The 21,787-nt window shown below is 33.0% G+C and overlaps 1 protein-coding gene across 1 annotated transcript in view; it reads left to right on the top strand.

Annotated features, from left to right (window-relative positions):
* LOC132757439 (uncharacterized) overlaps positions 1-21,787 on the top strand; it is a 109,004-nt gene that overhangs the window by 10,469 nt on the left and 76,748 nt on the right. The window lies entirely within an intron of this gene.

The following is a 21,787-nucleotide window of genomic DNA, read 5'->3' as shown; positions in this document are numbered from 1 at the left end:
ATGAATTTATTATGAATCACTTCTATATCATTTGCACTATGGTATCCAAATATTTCTGAGCCATAATTCAAAATTGATCCTACAAGACTATCGAATAAGTTACATTTTTCTTTTGTATTGAGATTTAATTGGTTATAAATAATAAATAAATTATGAAGTGCATATAGAGAGTGTTTTCACTATTAGTATTGTTGTTGAAAAACCAAGAATGTTAAAATTAGAGTCACTATAAACAGATCTTATCTTATCTTATCTTATCTCATCTTATCAATGTATATTTATCACAAACTGTTCTTAAGTAAACATGAAGTTCAAAATAAAGTTAGGATTAACGTGTTAGTTATACATAGTTTATGATCACTCAATAAAATTAAATTCAATATATAAGCTATAATTAACATTTAAGCAATACATAGTTAACATATACTTCAATATGTTAAACTAGTGTCCAACTGGGATTTAATTTATTAAGACATTTTATTCCTTAAGTGAATGCATAGTTTGAAAAGAAAATAAAAACTTTAGGTAATTTTTAAATTAAAATTTAAAGTTAAAATTCAAAATTAAAACATACTAGTTAACATCCCCAGTTGTTAAACTAGTTTTTAAACAAGGATTGCTCATAAAAAATTTTAAGGTACAGGATGATATTTTAAAAATAAAATCCCAATTAATTTTTTTAATTTGAAAATTTTATAATTAATTTTTAAAAAAAAATTTTTAAAACCCCCCTATTTTTCGTTTTAAACGGGGAAAAAGACATATTCCCCTTTTTAAAATTTTTTTTTGAAATCGTCATTTCATAATCTTGCAATGTTGTAAAATTAAAACAATTTAAACAAAAAGTTATATCTTTCATTTGCATCACATTAATATACACGATGCTTTTAAATTAAATTTATAGAAAAAACCTTTTTAAATTTTAAAAATTTGGGAAAAGTTTTAAGTCAATAAAATTATTGTAATATACTTAAAATACATCACAATATGTTTAAATGGTGTCGTAAATAAAACAATAAATTTATTTATCAACAAATATGTGTTAAAATAACAATGTATCTAAAATGTTTCTAAAATTTTATAAAGAAACTCGTGATTAAATAAATAACATAATAATGTAAATAACACTTTCGACGTTAATAATAAACACACGCTAGGATTGTAATTTTTCATAATAGTTACCATCTTATAAATTCTGTTGTACTGAATTAAATGAATATAATTCTTTAAATGCTTCAGAAGTAAGTTTCAGATTGATATGTCTTAACAAATGGACCTATTAAATGCCTATAAAAATCACCCATACGATTTGTTACATGTGGTATTAATTAACACAGGTACTTAAACTACGCTACACTGCAGTGATATTGATTACCTATCAACTAACATTGCATGTGTTCAATGATACTATCAGCAGTGTTATGTAATATTCTAATGATTATCATTTCTGCATAGCAGGCAAAAGTATATGCTAAATTATGTAAATTATCAGACTTGCATGTAACTTGTAGCCGATATCGCAACTAGAAATTCCAACAAATAATTAATATTACAAAAAATTCATTTTTTGAAATTTTACTAAATTGTTATTATGTTATTATTACAATCAGTCACTATGAAAAGTGAGTTTGTCAGTATAAAAAAAAATTGTGTTATTAATATTCTTTCGTCTTTTAATGTGTGTCTAAATGAATTGTCTACTTATTACCATACACCCCAATATGGTAGCAGTGGGTGAAGTTCACAAGATATCACAGATCAGATGCCAGTGTCTTAAAGTTGTAATTAAAATCCAGAAAGTCTCACCAATGATATTGTATACATGATATGTAAAATTGTCAAACTCCTCAAGGTGCCTCATGTATTTTATCATGTACTTATATGAAAGATGTATGAAATGGTTCACACTCAAGAAATGTTAAAAAATTGAAATACGTATTTGGAGTCGGTTTGTTTTTGCATCAGTTTTATTTTTGAAGAAATCGTTATTTGTTTGTTTTTTTTTTTTTATTTTTTTTTATTTTTTTTTTTGGTAAGAACAGTTATCTAAGTGTTTCCATCATTCAGATTCTTTGTGGTCATGTTTAGGTTTTCATTCCTTTACAACTAATTATTCCCTGTATGTGGATGTCCTTCTTTAATGTTTTTGTGGTATAATCTCGTACACTGGTACTTCCGTAATTTTGTATTTACTAGTAGCTGTAAGCAAAGTTTGTAGATTTTCTTCAAGGCTCTTCTGTAAAATAAATGAGAGAGAACAAGTACCTTGTTTTTCAAACAAAAACATAAATTCATTTTCAGAGGTATATTCCCTTAATTGTTGTCGGTAGTAAATTGTATTGAAGTATAACGGTCAGTCGATACGAAAACACAATAATAATAATAATAAAACTGCCATATTTTATTTATTTAAGGTTTTGTTATTCATAACAAAATAAAAAACACTTAATTACTACTATTATAATAGTACCAGATTAATATAATAACCTGGTACATGACAATGGAGGCATGGCCTTTGCCGCAAATATTTAAATTAAAATAGTAACACTTTAAATTCTTAATAAGAATAAATCCATGATTTATTTAATTCGTAATTAATATATGCTTATGTTTTTAATCATTTTAATTTCATCTTGCCATATAAGAGATACCAACCATTAAAATTCTGGCTATAATTAATTAATAACATTTTTATGATTCTTATAAAAATATAAATATATGTATGTGTATTTTTTTATTATTATTATTATTATTTTTTTTATTATTATTATTTTCTTATATGACAAAATATATACATGTATTAAATTTTAATACTTTGTTCACGTGTTTAATATGTATTCATTTTTTATTTATTTACTTTTGTATTTAAATATTTATTATCATTATTATTTATTTTTATCTTTATCTTTTATTGTTTATGATCATTCTACTTCCATTTGCTTAACCATACTGATAAAGTAATTAGCTAGCAATCCAATAAAGCATGGACATCTTAGGAATGAGAATGTATATCAATGCCTACATCAAAGAATTCACAGTTCAATGTTACTATTATCCTATTTGATGATACCAATATCTCTGCAGGGGTACTGAATTAAGCATGAACAAAGTTTTATGACCCTGACTTACTTCTAAGGCACCTCGCATCTGGCATTAATGACCATGACAAATAACTGCCAGACAGACAATTTCTCTATCTTCCTCTCTCATAACGGAAGTTCTAATGCCATTTAAAAAGATATATTCACATATTAAGTAATTACACATAAATTTATGGCAGTTTAGTCATTAAATAATTTTTTTTTTTTTTGTTAGAATGATGCTAAAGACTAATTGCTCCAAAAAAATGTATTTAAGCCTGCGCTAAAGCCCTAAGGACTCGCAGAAAATATAAAAACCTATGCTAAAGCTCAAAAGCTCACAGAAAAATAATAAAAAAACTAGAACTATCGCTGAATGCGATTCATACCCCCACCAATGTCCTTTGACAGAAGACGACTTGGAAAGGTGGTTAAGGGAATAACTTAAGTGGCGCAAATACATAAAAAGAAATTATCTCTGGTGAAAACAAGATTGCATTTGTAAAAAATGCTATGCCACCGCATAAATACAACACTAAGATAGTAATGTAGGAACACATTTTTTTTTGTTTTGACCCCAGGGCTTTAATTTGAATAATCTTGCTAAAGGTTCACTACAGAATGTTTACTGCAAAATGTCTCACCTCTAGCCTTTATCAATTCGAGAAGGTGATTTTTTACTATATACATGTAAGGAAAACCTATGACCCCGGGGCAGGGCTAGTTTTGACACTGGAGACAAAATTTGAACAACTTTGGTAGAGTACCTATAGATGATATCATATACCAAATATCAAAGCTCTAAGCCTTGTACCTTCAGACAATAAGATTTTTTAATTTTTTACTATATGTACATAGTGAAAATCAATGACCCCGGGGGTGGGGCCAATTTTGACCACAGGGCTATAATTTGTTCAATCTTGCTAGAGGTTCACTACACAATGCTTCATGGCAAAATATCTAACCTCTAACCTTTGTCAATTTAGAGAAGATGATTTTTTAAGTTTTTACTATATACATATGAGGAAAACCTATGACCCCCGGGGCAGGGCTAATTTTGACACTAGAGGCAAAATTTGAACAACTTTGGTAGAGTACCTATAGATAATAACACATACCAAATATCAAACCTCTAAGCCTGGTACCTTCAGACAAGATGGTATTTTAAGTTTTTACTATAAGTACATATAGTGAAAACCAATGACCCCCGGGGCAGGGCCGATTTGGACCCCATGGCTATAATTTGAACAATCTTGGTAGAGGTCTACCAGACAATGCCTTATGCAAAATATCTAAGCTCTAGGCCTTTTGGGTCTTTACAAGAAGATTTTTTTAATTTATTCTTATAATTCCTTTTGGTTGCCATGGCAACCAGAATTCTGCATGGAATGAAATTCTTTGAACAACTTTGGAAGGCCTTCACCCAAGGATCAATCCTGCCAAGTTTGGTTGAAATTGGACTAGTGGTTTTTCACAAGAAGATTTTTTAAGTTCACTATATAATCTATATAACACACACACACACACACACACACACACACACACACACACACACACACACACACACACACACACACACACACACACACACACACACACACACACACACACACACACACACACACACACACACACACACACACACACACACACACACACACACACACACACACACACACACACACACACACACACACACACACACACACACACACACACACACACACACACACACACACACACACACACACACACACACACACACACACACACACACACACACACACACACACACACACACACACACACACACACACACACACACACACACACACACACACACACACACACACACACACACACACACACACACACACACACACACACACACACACACACACACACACACACACACACACACACACACACACACACACACACACACACACACACACACACACACACACACACACACACACACACACACACACACACACACACACACACACACACACACACACACACACACACACACACACACACACACACACACACAAACACACAGATGCTGCGGTGGCATAAAAAGACTAATTGTACAGGTAAAAGTATAAATATTCATTATCAAATCATGTTCGAAACAGTTACAAATAACCTTTCATTTTCCCAATATTAAACTTTTTATAAGTCAATTTTTGACCTTAAAGTGTGGCCTTGACTTTCAGCTGGCACCAGGGTAAGATGGATTCTGCACATCGCCCAGTTGGGGTGAACATTTGAGTAAAGTTTGAAGAAAATCCTTCCATTAGTAAAGAATTTAAAGAGCGGACACAACATATCATCTAGTATTAATTGTATGTAAATTTAAAGACTCAAAAAAGGGGCATAACTTTGTTAAAATGCAATACAGAGTTATGAAACTTGACCAGCATATCTTCATTGTGACCTTTCATATATATTTTAAGTTTCAAGCAAATACCTTTTCTAGATTCAGAAATATTCATATAAATGTTAAAATTTAAGAATATTTTCTAAGTCAATTTTTGACCTTCAAGTGTGACCTTGACCTGAAGCCGGCAAAAGGGTGACATGGGTTCTGCACATTTCCTTGTGACATATTGTGTAATATTTGATTGTTTGATATTTGACCTTCAATTGTGACCTTGACGTTGAGCTGACACATTGGCAACATAGGTTCTGCACATCCCCTTGTTAAGGTGAATATCTGAGCCAAGTTTGAAGAAAATCATTCAATAAGTGTAGGACTTACAGAGCGGACACGACATACTATCTATTATTTGTTTGTTTGATATTTGATCTTCAATTGTGACATTGACCTTGAGCTGACACATGGGCAACATGGGTTCTGCACATCCCCTTGTTGAGGTGAACATTTTAGCCAAGTTTGAAGAAAATCCTTATAATAGTGTAGGACTTACAGAGCGGACATGACATATTGTGTAATATTTGATTGTTTGATATTTGACCTTCAACTGTGACCTTGACGTTGAGCTGACACATTGGCAACATAGGTTCTGCACATCCCCTTGTTAAGGTGAATATTTGAGCCAAGTTTGAAGTAAATCTTTCAATAAGTGTAGGAGTTACAGAGAGGACACGACATACTGTCTAATATTTGATTGTTTGATATTTGACCTTCAATTGTGACCTTAAACCTTGAGCCTACACATACCAACATGGGTTCTGCACATCCCCTTGTTGAGGTGAACATTTGAGCCAAGTTTTGAAGAAAATCCTTCAATTATTGTAGGACTTACAGATCGGACACAACATACTGTCTGATATTTGATTGTGTTTGATATTTGACCTTCAATTGTGACCTTGACCTTGAGCTGACATATGAGCAACATGGGTTCTGCACATCCTCTTGTTGAGGTAAACATTTGAGCCAAGTTTGAAGAAAATCCTTCAATTGGTATAGGAGTTATAGAGCGGACACGAAAATGGAGACGGACGGACCGACCGACCGACCGACGCGACAAAGCGAATCCATTATAGCCCCCCACATTTTGTGGTGGGGGTATAAAAAATAAAAAAAACCTGTGCTAAAGCTCAAAAGCTCACAGAAAAATAAAAACCTGTGCTAAAGCTCAAAAGCTCACAGAAAAATAAAAACCTGCGCTAAAGCCCTAAGGACTCGCAGAAAATATAAAAACATGTGCTAAAGCTCAAAAGCTCACAAAAAATAAAAACCTGTGCTAAAGCTCAAAAGCTCACAGAAAAATAAAAACCTGCGCTAAAGCCCTAAGGACTCGCAGAAAAAATAAAAACCTGTGCTAAAGCTCAAAAGCTCACAGAAAAATAAAAACCTGCGCTAAAGCCCTAAAGACTCGCAGAAATATAAAAACCTGTGCTAATGCCCAATGGCTCACAGAAAAAATGTTATTTAAGCCTGCGCTAAAGTCCTAAAGACTCGCAGAAAATATAAAAACCTGTGCTAAAGCTCAATAGCTCACAGAAAAACATATTATTTAAGCCTGCGCTAAAGCCCTAAAGACTGGCAGAAAATACAAAAACCTGTGCTAAAGCCCAATGGCTCACAGAAAAACATATTATTTAAGCCTGCGCTAAAGCCCTAAGGACTCGCAAAAATATAAAAACCTGTGCTAAAGCTAAATGGCTCACAGAACACTATAGCTGTGCTAAAGCACAATGGCTCAAAGAAAACAAACATAATAATTTGAATAAAGTTAAAGATCTGTGCTTAATCTGATATGCACAGAAAGTGTTCCAAACAATTGAACATGATAATGGTAGACATTAAGTGATTGTGATCATTGTCTGTTTATATTTCACTTTGGAGTTTTAAAAATTTTGCTAAAGACTATTTATGGCTTATAAAAATTATAAAATTTCTGCTAAAGCCCAATGGCTCTCAGACAACAATAATTAAGTTAATTGTCTCTGTAAAGACTATACCATAATTACGTAATTATTATCTTCATGCTAACATTGAATAATATTATGAATATAGTGACTCTACAAGCTATAATATTCTATTCTATGATATCATATTATTTATACTGGCTTTATTCCCTCCCACACTTCTTATCAACAGACAGGTTCTTATGATGAACTAATATACCAATAAAAATTTTAAAATAACAATACTCCCCTACGACCGATCCTTGATTACGGATCTAACAGCTGACATGATGGCATGTCTCAAGGACCTGTAAAAGCGTCGCTGTCCATTGAGGTTAAGGTGGATTCCATCTTTCCGGAATATGGGAGTCTGTGAGTAAAACAGCCTTCTGTGCTTCCAGAATCTTGCTTTATCATGCATATCCAAAAGAGTTTGCAGGATTGATACTGAATGCAAGCGTTTGTGTTCATATAAATCTGACGTAACTTTCGTTGGTCGAGCACGGGTGAATATTTCGCACACTACAACTTTCTCTACTGCATACTCTTGAATAATTAGAGCTGTAATTTCTTCAATTCTATTGGCAATGTCCAGAGAAGATATTACTGAATCGACGTCATTACCTCCTAATTGAAGAACTACGATGTTTGGCTCAATTTGTCTCAGAAAATCCCCAAATTTTGAGCTGAAATGCGTAACTGCATCACCATCACATACTCTAAAGCCACCTATACCAAAATGGACCATGGAACACTCTTCTAAATCGTAGTTTGAGGGATATGAATTTTGTTTAAAGTCCTCATGCAGCCGACGAATAAAACTATGACCTAAAACAGCCACACGCATCCCAGTTGGAATTCGACTCAATGCCATATTTCCGTTTTGACTCAGTGACAGTCGGCGATATAAAGAAAACAAAGTTTTAAAACAATCGGTGGTAATTACACCAAAGAAACAAATATATCCAACCTGGTACTTTCCAGATTCAGTTTTGTGTGTCTTATGATAGTCACAAATAGTCCGTAAAAATAACTATATAAAATCACTTTATCAAATCACTTCCTCAAAAAAAATTTGCTTCCTCTTTCTACGCTTCTTAGTAATTGCTAACTGGTTCAAAACGATTTTATGTAGGGCTATTATCCGTTCAGCCGTTTCTACGAACGGCTAAAACCCGTACCTCCCGTGGCGGCGCATAAAGTTCGCTGATGCTATTCGGCATAGCTTATATATATATATCAATGCAGTTTTTATTTTTCATAGAGGCTCCAATGGGGCAGTGGTAACGACCATTCCCAGTAGCAAAAAAACAGCAAAAAACAATGGAATCAATAAAATAAAATAAAATAAAATAAATATATATATAAATACAATAAAAAATACTAACAAATATAATAAATGAAATGAAATTTACTCTCATTTAATCAAAAGGTACATCCGCTGAATGAATTATTTCGACTGAAAAAAAGCCCTTTAATCTAGGGTAACAGATTACAATCCGCCTCTAACATTGGATGTCTTTTGTAATTTTTTTTGCGGCAGCGAAAACAACTTGAAAAAACTGCCTTATTATAAGAATCTGTAATGTAGCTAACGATTTATTTATTTATTTGTTTCTATTACAAAAAAGGAAAACATTATGTCATTGCGATAAAACAGTTATAGTATATCACTATTTGAAACTCGTTAGTTACGGGGGTATAACACTGGCTGGGGCGACATCTCGGGATGTTTCTGCAAAAAAATTGTCTCGGCCTAACGGCCTCGCCATTTTTTAGCAGAAACACCCCTTGATGTCGCCCCAGCCAGTGATATATCCTCGTAACTACTATAACTATTAAACCAAAATTTAAATTTGAAAACCCAAAAACCGTTTTTTACATAGATCATCCCGGTTTCTTTTGGGTAAAACCATAAAAATCATTTTTGTTAAAAAGTTTGGGGCTCTCGTAACTTAGGCCTATGATTAGCCCAACAAATTGTGCATGCGCTTTAGGGCTTTTTATAGACATCTATGAAATATCAGATTATAAAATCGGTCTGTCTTGCAGTCGAAATATTGAGACTAGCCTATGATGACCCCTAGCTAATGTTTTGCCAAATATGTTATACCATTAATTGTATTGTAACCGTCTTTACATGCATATGCATATGGTTCTTTTTTTTACTAAAAGATATGTTTAAATAAGTACAACACAAAATATATAGGATTTAACTCAATACAGGATTGGAGCAGTACCTCTAGACGCTTGCAGAAATCATGATCACAAAATAGACACATATCGTTTTTTTCGCCGATTTTTACATTCCTTATTCATTATCGTACATAAATCGGTGTGAAAAGATGAATTAGACCTATTAAAGTTCATTCCGTTGGGTAAAAAGGCAAGATTTTAGCATTTTATGATTCAAGCGCCTTGTCCGGTATATACCGGACTACGGTATTTAGTGTGGTGCTCCAACGGCTGCAAGCCATTTGTTTTGGAAAAGTTGTTCCGGTTAGGTGGTTTCCTGCTTACATTTGTTAGTGGAAACCAATCTATGTTTCCGCTGCAATCGTGTCAATCGCAACTTTTCGGCCCTTTCCGTCACTCTTCGGATTAATGATAATAGCCGAGGCAGTTCCGATTGCAATCGTGACCATTCGGGCGATTCCGTCAGACAAAGTAATATTACGGAAATCTAAGCTATTTTAGTTATTTCGGTAAATATAAATAGGATTTCTATTTTTACTTGATTTATCGGTTTAAAGCTTAAGTAGAAGGAAGAAATAAATTATAAACGAAATTGTTCCGTTTCAATTCTTTTTCAAGACGCAAAAGTTTCTTTTTGCATTGGTTTTTGTCTTTATTAGTTTTATACAATAAATAATGGTTACTGTAGTAGTATTCCGTCTCCAAAAGGCGGTCCTGCTTACCAAAAGATCGTGACCGAATCACACAGAATAATAGTGCATGATCGAGTTATATTTAGATCTACTTTATTTAGAGTCTTTTATTTAAACGCAATTCAACGTCTTGGTGAGGTAATCTAAAAATAGCCCATGCATATCATTAACCTTACCACGTGCTGATCTACAGATAGCGCATCCTGTGTTGTCCATAGATATTTTAGGTGTAACATAGTTGATACATGCTTATTAATTGGTACCACGTAACGTTTTGTTCGAAGTCTTTTAGTGCATTCACTTGTCTATAAAGCTGCCATATTTAAATGAAATTAGCAACTGCCAAAACGAATGACTCTCTCTGCGAAAAAAGTGGAAATGAAATGTGCACACTTGTTTCCCTTCAGTATGATAGATAGATCTCCACGTGGGAGAGCCAATGTTAGTATTTTTTCGATTGATTATTTTCTTTATTTGTTTTATACAACAGAGAATAGATTTCAAATCGTTTTTGACAAAAAATATTCGTTTTTACAAAAAAACTAAATAAACCCTTTATGATATACAAATACCGTAATTAAAAAAATGTGATAATAAATTAAAACAATTTTTTTTAAAGGGTTGGGATATTGGCACAACTGAGCAAGCCTTTCCTTTTTAAAAGGAAACTTTATTTTAGTCTCACTCAAATATATATATACGGTCGGAACATCTCGGCTATTATCAATTAAGTTCTTATCCGAAGTTTGACGGAAAGGGCCGAGAAGATCGTAAAGCGGCACATAGTAGTGACCAAAATGTCAGAAATGTAAAACGTACTCAAAATGGAGTTTTAAAAGGTATATTGAGGTATAAAGCAATTTTAAGTCCTTAGATGGTAAAAAAAAAACTTTATTTTTTATTCACCTCTAATTTGTCCATTCATATCAAAGTTAACATTACTGCTACAACGGATATTTTCCAGGGCCTTACAACAGGGTTTTTTTCCCAAATTTTATAGTATACGAAAAAAAAAGTTCGGCATACAAAAATCCTTTTCTTATATCATAATTCACTAACTTATTTGCCTTGTAAAGTGTATTTGATATATGTCATTTTTTTCTGTTTGAGGGTCATATATAGTTCATTTTAACCTGACAACCTTGGTAAAGTTGATGTTGTCAAGCTAGGGGTTCAATTATTATTCTCAGAGGAACATGAGACTCCACTTGCAAGTCATATACAAACAATGGCATATTTTGGTTACAAGAAACCATGAACTTGGCAACTGTTTCAAGTTTCAAGTTTTTTATTTCAACTAGGCCCATATGGGCATCAGTTTTATAAACAGTAAAATTTCACAAACAAAATAATGAGCATTAACAAAAAAATAATACAGATGTGTAAATAAAGCTTGAGACAAAATAATTTGCATGATAAATACAAAAATAAGACTAGAGATACTTATGAATGACTTTACAAATGAGCGACTAGAATGAGACATAATGCAACCGCACAATGAAAGTTCCTGACCAAAACGCAAATGAAGTGATGCAGCGACATGGTTTAACCACAACATGGGGCCCATGAAGCCCCACATTGCAACCACATTGAATATACGCCGGTACAATTAGTTCCACAAAAATTAAATAGGAAGTGTGACAATGCGATTACAAATGTCATGAGATCTTAAAGATGAAAAAATAATAAAAAAACTAAATAAAATACATAAAAATAGATAAAGTAAATAATGAAAATCAAGACAATACTTGGCAATAGATACTGACTAGAAGGTAGTAAACATTATTTCACAATAGACAATATTCTTTGTGTAAAAACAAACAGTTTGATTAATACAGTTCTATCAGTATTTTGAAATAATTGCTGTAAATTAAACATGTTAGCTCTTCGTAAATTAATGGGCAAGTACTTTCTACGATAAATGTTAAAATAAGGACACTGAAAAATATAATGAAACTCATCACCTTGACCTAATAAAGAATTATTTGGACAGAGATGGCAATATCTTAAATCATGATCCAAATTTATATAACGACCCTTTTCAATAGGGAGTTTATGGTTACTACATCTAAACCTACACAGCGATAAGGCTAGATTTCTAGATAAAAGTTTAAAATAGGGTTCTAACTCAAATGAGGCTTTAAAAATTATGTAAGTGATACATTTGCTAGAGTTAAACACCTGTTCATGCCACATTTGAACATATTGGTCTTTGATATATTTTTAAAATAAGAAGGTGATAACACAGATTGGTTTATCCAGTATTCAGCAAAACCAAGCTCTTGCAATGATTTTTTAACATAAGCTATCCATGGGGAGTGATATACGTTTTTGACGGTGATAAATATGCTTAAATACCTATGTTACTATATATAGTAACATAATCTAGCGTATTTCAAGGCTCTTTATGTATGTTCTAATGCAATTTCGACCGCCTTGCTACTCGGCATTATTTAGACGTTAATACTTCACGGGGGAGAATCACGCCGTTGGTTACCCAGACAAACAAGATGGCGGATGCGGTCGAAAAGTACGGTTTTCCCTTTTTCTCTGACATTCGTGGTGTTCTAGTGTAAAGGTACATATAATAACCTTCTCCACAATTTTCCGTGCACACAGAATTTTATTTCATGATGTTTTGTCCCGTACTTCATCCGAAATGCGCGTCACCAGATTCGAAGCGAGAGAATTTTCCACCGGTTTGATCGTGGTAACGTACGGCTTCTTCTCTAAAATTCACTGTTTCTTATACATATATGTAAATTAACTGAAACCGATGACTTTAAAAAGTTGTAAGCATTCATGCCCATTCTGGCTAGAATAACTGCTTTAATTTTAATACCGGGGCATTTGTCGGAAATGATAACGTATGGCGCACAAAATATCTGTGATAACGTACGGCGCATTTTTTCTGCGTAAATGGATTTTCTATATAATAGAAAAGTTATGTTTACCAGACATAAGAGGATGTGTAGAACCAAATAAAGAAACTCAATATTATTTAGTGTTTGCATAATAATATCTGTCATGTGTGTTTTTTTTTTTGTATCGGATAGAAATATCCGATCCGGGGGCGCTTTCGCAATTTGGGCTGTAACGAGGCTTGCTAACTCACAGCCTTTGTGCAGGTGCCCGAGAGATGGATATTTAAATCCATACGTAATCACGAGTGATATGTTTTCTTGCATATCAAACTCGAATATAAGAGCATTTCCCCACCCTTTTGGGGGGGTTTGAACATTTATTTTTAATCGCCCAAATTTTTGGCTCTTTTCCCCTTTAGCTTCGGATTAAGGGCCTTGAGCACAAAAGTATAATACATGTACACAGAAAAGGATGCGGTTTTTTCGGACCTTTAAACCCACGCTAAAAACTAAATATTTAAAAAAAATAGTAATTTTTAACCCGAGAGGGCATTGACATACTTCATTTCATTATACAAAAGCAAAAATAATATATTTATTATTATGGTTGAAGAAACCGAAAGTTCAAAATGCAAACCTGTTGACATAAAGTCGGATTTGTTTTAAAATTGTACATCACTAGGCATTTTTCAATAAAAAAAGTGTAGAAAGAAATATTTTCAATCATAATTGTACCGAAACATACTTTTTTCCCTTTGGATGTCAATTATATACATTCTTTTTACATTGCAAACTCTGATTTTGTTTTCATCTGAAACCACGTGGTAGAACTACCTCCAATCCGTATTGTTTCCGAGATTATTATATAATAGCCGAGGACGTTCCGATTGCATTAATTTAGATTTAGTGTCCAACTTTATATTTTTCATCTCATGAAAACACTGTATTTCTTGAAAATAATAAAGAACAAAAGTCGATACTATATCGAATTCCGTTCATAGTCATGGTATTTCATCGAACCGCAAAGTGACGTAATAAAGTGAGTGATTATGAGGCCAAATAAAGTTTGACACTAAGTATAATAGTATTCACCGGAAGCTGTTTTCCAGAAATTAGAAACATTCTCCTGTCGATATCGCTCCCGTCAAAGTTTCTAATTTCTGTGGAACAGCAGGGATGAACACTAGCATATACAAAGTGTCGTCAAAAGTTAAACTTGATCCTAAATTTCAAATATCTATGTACATGTTAGTGTTTATCCGTGTTATTCTACAGAAATAAGAAACTTTGACGGGAGCGATATCGACAGGAGAATGTTTCTAATTTCTGTAGAACAGCTATGGATGAATACAAACATACTTAGTGTCAAACTTTTTGACTTCATTAATATTCACTTTATTACGCCACTATAACTTTTTTTACAATCACGGTTCTATCAAGCACTATGAAAAATAGAAGGCTACTATGAACGTACTTTGATATAGTATCGAATTTTGTTCTTCTATGAAAATTAACACAACGTATTTCTAAGAAATACAGCGTTTTCATTGGATTACAAATAGAGCTGGACACTTTTGTTCTTCTATGAAAATTAACGCACAGAAATACAGCGTTTTCATTGGATGACAAATAAAGTTTTTTATAAGAAATTGATTGTTTTTGTTCTGGCGTTTTTGTACAAAAAACCGCCAGAATAAAAAAAACCCGCCAGAATACGATATGAAAGAATTGCATGTTATTGTTTTGATCAAATTATGACGTTCCTTCCATTTATAATAACAATAAAAAAAAGACTGTATGGCTTTGTCGTGCAAATATATCTGACGTCATTTATTGAGCGTTTTCGCATAACATTATTTTCTAACTCATTCAATGATTTCAATATAGAAGATACACTCATTCGTTATTCTCTGTTATGTATTTTTCTTTCAATGAGCGACCATATTAAATAAACACAGGGCCATCTCATTTAAATGTAAGCTAGCCGCAATCACTTTTTGTTTTGTTTATGTTTGACGCGATTGAAATATTAAGATTACCTTAAATTTGTTAGAAATTATTTTACTAGACTTTTTCTTTTGAAAAGAAAATATGTCTAGGCGTCCGTACCTTTTTAACATTTCTGCTCTGCTGAATGCGTTTCATCATTCTGATAAAGGGATAAGACCATAATTGCGAAAATTAAATTGAAGACAATGTTTCCTGAAGTGTAGGCTTTTCTTTCCATTCTGCATTTTATACAAACATATTTTCAAACTGTACATGTGTGTTTTAATTGATGTTTATTAACAACGAATATCTATTACGCCCCCAGCTAGACTGATATTTATACCCAATTGTGCAGCATTGAAATTTATTTCTGAACTGACAAACATTTTTTTCAGATATCTATCATTTCCTACATACAATTAATTCATTATGAGCTGACCGGACAGATGGAAATCCAAAAAGTAGAAAAATGCGCCGTACGTTATCACTGATATTTTGTGCGCCATACGTTATAATTTCCGGAAAATGCCCCGGTATTAATATTACAGCGGCTGTTCTAGCCAGAATGCGCATAAATGCTTAGATGACGACATAATACAACTTTTTAAAGTCAGTGGTTTCAATTAAAATACATATATGTAAAAGAAACAGTGCATTTTAGAGAAGAAGCCGTACGTTACCACGATCAAACCGGTGGAAAATTCTCTCGCTTCGAATCTGGTGACGCGCATTTCAGATGAAGTACGGGACAAAAAATCATGAAATAAAATCCTGTGTGCCCGGAAAATTGTGGAGAAGGTTATTATATGTACTTTTACACTATAACAACACAAATTTCAGAGAAAAAAGGGAAACACCTACTTTTCGACCGCATCCGCCATCTTGTTTGTTTGGGTAAAGAAAAATGCTGCAATTCGGCTCTTACTCGGCAGTAATTAGTGTAACCGCTTTTTAGCTCGACTATTCGCAGAATAATCGAGCTAATGCAGTCACCCATTTGTCGGCGTCGGCGTCCCTGTGGTTAAGTTTTTGTATGTAAGCTGGTATCTCCATAACTACTGAAGGGAATGGATTGAAATTTCACACACCTGTTCCCTGTGATTATCTAAGATGATTGGCACAAGTCCCATAACTCTGATTTGCTTTTTTACATAATTATGCCCCTTTTTTGACTTAGAAATTCTTGGTTAAGTTTTTGCGTGCAAGCTGGTATCTCCATAACTACTGAAGGGAATGGATTGAAACTTCACACACTTGTTCCCTGTGATTATCTAAGATGATTGGCACAAGTCCCATAACTCTTGATTTGCTTTTTTATATAATTATGCCCCTTTTTCGACTTAGAAATTCTTGGTTAAGTTTTTGCGTGTAAGCTGGTATCTCCATAACTACTGAAGGGAATGGATTGAAACTTCACACACTTGTTCCCTGTGATTATCTAAGATGATTGGCACAAGTCCCATAACTCTGATTTGCTTTTTTACATAATTATGCCCCTTTTTCGACTTAGAAATTCTTGGTTAAGTTTTTGCGTGTAAGCTGGTATCTCCATAACTACTGAAGGGAATGGATTGAAACTTCACACACTTGTTCCCTGTGATTATCTAAGATGATTGGCACACGTCCCATAACTCTGATTTGCTTTTTTGCATAATTATGCCCCTTTTTTGACTTAGAAATTCTAGGTAAATTTTTGCTTGTTAGACGGTATGTCCATAACTACTGAAGGGTTTGTACGTTTTCGGACAATTTTATGTATTCATATAGGTAAGCATTATTATACTCAATGAAACAATTTTGTGACAACTTTTCGAATAGTCGAGCGTTACTGTCCTCCGACAGTTCTTGTTTCATGAAGAACCAGTGCTGATAGTGAAAATTGTGATTGGCATATTTTAATTAGCCAGGTCAGGTGTTTCTAAAAAGGCTGATTACACTGTAGCAATGTGAGGATACATTCAATTTATGTAATAGATAATGCACGTGGAGCTCAGCTCGCAGAGACAAATGAGTACACAGTAACTTTTTAATATCCTTTTAACTCTAAGAAAAAATGTCAATTATTAATTGCTGACTGTTTATATTTTCTAGAAAAAGTAGGCAAAACATTATTTTGTTTCATATGACAGGAATGAATTGCATAAACAATCCTAGGTATTGTTGAAAACTCATTGTTTACATGCCAGATTAAGTAATTGGACCCCATCCTTGTTTGTACCTAACTGCTGGGAAAAAAACAATGTTATGCTTAATTAAAGAGGTGACACTTTCTATATTTTTATCTGATATCAATTTGTAAGAGCCGATTTGCAGTTATATGGGTAAGAGTTCGACTCCCTACGGTCGTCTTAATACAAACTTTCACCCATACATAAAGTAATTAACCAGTAATAGAAGAGTTATGTTCTTCTGACAGTTATTCATTTTCGAACTGTAAATTCCCATCAATTGCGGCTGTCCTACTTGGCATTGGTATTGTTTATTTTATAGTGATTAAATAAAAGATGACTTCTTTTCCATTTGCTTTCTATAATTCACTTGACTAAGTATCTTCATACGCTCGCTTTATTTATATATTTTACGTTTATGACCTCCCCCCTTACACATTGATATATTTGTATACATTGCTTGCAATGTATACAGAGTCATAAGCTATATCTCAGAAATCGTTACAGGTTAAGTCGTTACCGAACAACATCCACTCCCGGATAAAAACCGCTATAGAAACTAGTTCTTCATTCTGCAAAAGCGTTACATTCCGACTACACATCATTTAAAATAGTGTTTGCAAAGTTGTTTAAATGCTTTGAAAGTTCCAAATCGTTCATTTTCATGAAATAACAGACTCTACATTCCTTTAAAGAAAACAAAAAATAACAGTTCATTGATAAAGTCGTAGTTTATACCTACGCGTTAAACTTCGCATATACGCATGCGCTTGCTAGCACGAATGAATACATCGTAAATATTGTAAAGTCGTCAGAATTATATAAATGGGACGAAACATCTCAGATAGATATTTAATCAATAAAATTCCTGATTTACATTTATGCAATAAAATTGGCCTAAAATGTTTTACAAAATGAGTATGGAGCTCCGTAACAAAATTTACCAGCGTATACCGGTATACCGGAATATGTTTTTTTTAAAAAACCTGGCAATTATCGTGGCTTCGAAAAATAGAAATTTCGTAAGCTATTCTTTTGAATACCTTTTTTACACATGATTTTCCTTTCACTTTTGAATGCCTTAGATTTTTGAAAAGAAATATGTTTCGAAATGAAGCGAAGATTGCCTAATTCAGTACGGGTAAAAATAAAGATTCGTCGAACTTGGGATATTGACGATTAAGCCAGAGCATGGAGCTAAATATAGGCATATATGGCCAGATTCGACGATAAGAAATAATCATTTGAAACTGTAAATCAGTGTAAGCATTAAGAAATAAATACATTAAATTTATGTTCAGAAAATAGGAATTATTTTAATCTGCTTATATTTATGGGTGCATGGAATTGCCGAAAAACACCGAAAAACCAAAAAACACCAAAAAATACCGAAAACACTTAAAATACAAAGAAATATTAAGGCTGTGATTAAATTAAGCAATATAAACAATTTTTGGTGGTTATTTGATGAAATGGGTTCAATAATATCAGTTTTAAATCGATAATATATAAAAAAAATACGCTGATGAATGTATTCGCTGAGCCTGCGTCGCACATAGAAAAGCCGAAAAACACACGTCACAGACAAAAAAAATATATGCTAATTTCCATTTTAATCACTAGAGAAATTGTTTTTCACAATTCCGATCAATAAATTTATCAATTGTCGAAGCCATCTGTTTTGGAAAAGCTGTTCCGGTTAGGTGGTTTTCTGCTTACATTTGTTATTGCATGATTGAACGGGAAACCAGCTGCAATCGTGCCAATCGCAACTTTTCGGCCCTTTCCGTCACTCTTCGGTTTAATGATTATAGCCGATGTAGTTCCGATTGCAATCGTGACAATTCGGGCGATTCCGTCATACTGCGGAATCAGACGAGGTAATATTACGGAAATCTAAGCTATTTTAGTTACTTCGGTAATCCCAGTTTGTTTATATAAATAGGATTTCTATTTTTACTTGATTTATCGGTTTAAACCGTAATAAATTATAAACGAAATTGTTCCGTTTCAATTCTTTTTCAAGACGCAAAAGTTAGTTTCTTTTATAATTGTTTTTGTCTGTATTAGTTTTATACAATAGAGAATGGTTACTGTAGTAGTATTCCGTCTCCAAAGGGTGGTCCTGCTTACCAAATCACACAGAATATTAGTGCATGATCGAGTTATATTTAGATCTAATGAACGCAATTCAACGTCTTGATGAGGTAATCTAAAAATAGCCTATGCATATCATTAACCTTACCACGTGCTGATCTACTGATAGCGCATCATATCTGTGGTCGTGATACATGCTTATTAACTGGTAGGCCTACCACGTAACGAAGTATTTTAGTGCATTTACTTGTCCATAAAGATGCTATATAAATAAAACTGCCAAAACGAATGATTTCTCTGCGAAAAAAGTGGAAATGAAATGTGCACACTTGTTTCCCTTCAGTATGATAGATAGATCTCCACGTTAGTATTTTTACGATTGATTATTTTCTTTATTAGTTTTATACAGTAGAGAATAGATTACAAATTGTTTTGACAAAAAATATTCGTTTTCACAAAAAAAAAAACAACTAAATATAAACTTTATGATATACAAATACCGTAATTCAAAAAAATTGTGATGATAAATTTAAACAAAAAAAACACCAACAATTTTTAAGGGTTGAGATGAAGGCGCAACTGTGCAAGCCTTTCCTTTTAAAAGGAAACTTTATTTTGAATTACGGTATTTGTATATCCAGGGATTTACATTACATTATATATTATATATAAATCCGTGGTATAGCTCTCGAAAAAAAAGTTTCACTTTTAAAGGGATAGGTAGGGTAAGCCCAAGACTGGACGAGTACCTGTGCCCATTTGTTTGAGCACCAGTGTTATGCGTGCAAATTTGGACCAAATAGGGACCAGAAGTCCACTGATAATAACTGAACGGGAACATGCTGACGATAACAGTAGCAACTTTTTTTGTAAAAACGAATATTTTTTTGTCAAAAACGATTCGAGATCTATTCTCTATTGTATAAAACTAATAAAGAAAATAATCAATCGTAAAAATAATAACATTGACTCTCACGTTGAGATCAATCTATCATACTGAAGGGAAACAAGTGTGCACATTTCATTTCCACATTTTTCGCAGAGAGTCATTCGTTTTGGCAGTTGCTAATTTCATTTATATAGCAGCTTTAGAGAGAGACAAGTAAATGCACTAAAAGACTTCGAACAAAACGTTACGTGGTACCAATTAATAAGCATGTATCAACTATGTTACACCTAAAATATGTGTGATCACAGATATACCGACAACACAGGTAGATCAGCACGTGGTAAGGTTAATGCTATGCATGGGCTAACAATTGTAAGCAGGAAACCACCTAACCGGAACAACTTATCCAAAACAAATGGCTTGCAGCCGTGGCTGCAAGCCAAAAACACACATTTTACTGGCGATAAAATGGACAATTTTAAAATAAGAACTATTAAATAAAATTTTCAACCGTCTAAATGAATAATTATAACATTATATTTGTAAGCAATGTAAAATATCAGTAATATTTTTGTAATAAACATTGTATGAAAGTGTTTTTCGGCTATGTTACTGCCTAGCGTCAAAAAAAAAAAAAAAAAAAAAAAAAAAAAAAAAACAAAAAAAAAAACACATTTACTTGCGATAAAATAGATATATTTAAAAAAGTGCTGCTAAATACATTTTTCAACCGTTTAAATGAATAACTATTAGATAAATTTTATTACCTTTGTAAAATGTCAGTTATTTTTTGTAATAAGTACAGTATGAAAAACTTGTGTTTTTTCGGCTATGTAACAGTCAGCGTTAAAACATTGGACCCGCGATAAGAAAGTTATATGAATGAAAATACCCATAAAATTAGACTTTTCAATCGTTTAAATAATTATCTTTTACTTTTTATTTGTTTATAGTAAAAACTAATCTAGTAGTCGTTTTATATTTATATGCTATATGAACTTGCGTAGTTACAATAGAGTAAAGAACATATATAGAAAAGCAATAATTTACTTCTGATAAAATGGCTACACATCATCTAAATCATTACGCAGTATCTTATTACTTATTTCAGTGGTGAAACTTATAGGTTGACTCAGGGTGAGGTTTTAGATTGTTGAATGTCGGTCATCCATCTTATGTCAACTGTGATCTGTCCACATTTAGCATCGTCGGATACCCACGGCCGAACCATTTACATTTATCAGTTATGTCATGTTAAATGTAAATCAACCATGTGTATCCGACGATGACAAATCTGCTGGTCATTTAGTTTGTTAACACTCTACTGGTCACACTTTTGCCCCAATTTTCACACAACATCGTAAGAATGTGTGTGACAGGTTTTTCTCGAGTTTGAACATGGATCACCTTAGTTGAAAATCAGAAGTAG

This window comes from Ruditapes philippinarum, unplaced genomic scaffold (genome assembly GCF_026571515.1).
Source record: "Ruditapes philippinarum isolate M1 unplaced genomic scaffold, ASM2657151v2 ctg22_1_1_1_1, whole genome shotgun sequence".
Lineage (NCBI taxonomy): Eukaryota > Metazoa > Mollusca > Bivalvia > Venerida > Veneridae > Ruditapes > Ruditapes philippinarum.
The sequence above is the reverse complement of the archived record's forward strand: the minus strand, read 5'-3'. Positions and strand labels throughout refer to the sequence as shown.